Consider the following 1,931-nt stretch of genomic DNA (forward strand, 5'->3'; position numbering starts at 1 on the left):
GGGGGTTTGGGGACATGTACCGTATACTATAGGTAAAAACTTAATTATTGGACTGTATTTGCATTATTCCCTTCGATGTCTAAAATAATTTCAATTTTCTTTTGCTATTTTGCTTAACCATGATGAATACACGGTACATACGCAATATTTTATTGATTGGCTGTATAAAAATTAAATAATATTATATAGGTACCTAATACAGTATAGAGATTTTCCGGGTACCCTGAAATTACTCGATGGCCAGGTACTCCATATCATATTTAATACATAGTTGATACTTGATACTTTGATAGTAGTATAATACCCATTTTGTATTTACATTTCTACTCGGCCCATACTCGATACCCGGTTAGTACTATACATTTTACTCGGCCAATAATCGGTACCCGGTTTAATGCCAGATTTTCTATCCAGTATCGGTTCATTAGGATTCTAAGATTCTATGGGCTTTCAAATACTTGCTAATCATTAGCTTTTGTTTGGTGTTGATTTCGAAGTTTTCGGTCTGAATGGGTGGGGTACGTGAAGTTGGTCCATATTTACATTTTTTGGTTTCACAGTGAAAGTTTGGACTTGCGAATTCTAAAAATAGACTTGAAAATACTTGCAAATAATTCATAGATACCCCGTAAAATAGTTCTGGATCCGCCCCTGATTTTCACGTTCTAATTTAGTATTGGTATAAACTTTTGATACTTTATTCAAAGCAAGAATGCTGTAACTCGCAAGTAACAATTTCTGATACGATAAAATTATTTATTAAAAATTTAAAAAAATATTACATTTGAACGTGGCAACGATACAATGTAAACTAAACTGCACCGTAGAAAAAAAATGAAATATCGAATAAGCTTATTATAAATAAATATTTCTGATAGTCGTCTTGCTTTGCGATACGTAAACCGGCCTGTGTTACTAAGCCAAAATGCCGTCAATTATAATTAAAAGTATTGTATAGGTAATAAGATAAAATGCCGTATCTTCAACAATACTTACGGCATCGGTGCTTAGTATAGTGTATTTACTATTTTGTTCTCAACCAAATGTAGGTACCAATAAATTGCCCTCAAATATAATATAATAATATTATATTATATTATACACGATACAATAGCAAATAAAAATACAACCAGTAATACTATTTTTAGACAAATTACATTGTGTGCCGATTATAATTTCTAATTCTAAGTATTAAGAGGCTGTCAGCGCACTATTTGTTTTATCTCTGGCTCACTCACACGCAACATAGTCCATAGACAAAATGCATTTACGCAAAATCATTTTTTCCATGTGTTTAAGTAATCTTAAAGTAATGTCACACATGACAAAAAAGATAGAGAATAATACTTTTGAGGGAATGACATATCGATTTATTTAAATATTGTCTCAAAACAATTTAAACATCATTTAAATTTACAACATTTTTTTATTTATTTTGAAAGTCGAATACAAAGTCAAATAATAATAAAATATAAAATCGATATGTCATACCCTCAAAAATATTATCCTCTATAATTTTTGTAAATAGTTGATTTTACTTTAAGATTACTTAAACGCATAGAAAAAATGATTTTGCGTAAATGCGTTTTGTCTATGTTGTGCGTGGGCCAGAGAGCCACCTTGAACTTTAAAAATTGAAAATTAAAATTAATTATTATATATATATAAAAAAAAAACAATATTATCAAAAACGTTATTTGTAAACAATAGGAAAATAATTTTTTTAAAAACGTTATTAAAAAAAATATATATTATATACAGAATATAACTTTTAACTTTTAAGTTATAATAGTAACGCGCAATATAGAAATGCACTTAAAAGTTAAAAATTAAAATTAATTATTCATATTATTTAAATTTTAAATCAAAATTATAATTGATATAAAAATTAGAAAATTCAAAATTTCTGATTTCAAGTTAAAATGTTTTTA

Source organism: Acyrthosiphon pisum, chromosome A1 (genome assembly GCF_005508785.2).
Source record: "Acyrthosiphon pisum isolate AL4f chromosome A1, pea_aphid_22Mar2018_4r6ur, whole genome shotgun sequence".
Taxonomy (NCBI): Eukaryota; Metazoa; Arthropoda; class Insecta; order Hemiptera; family Aphididae; genus Acyrthosiphon; species Acyrthosiphon pisum.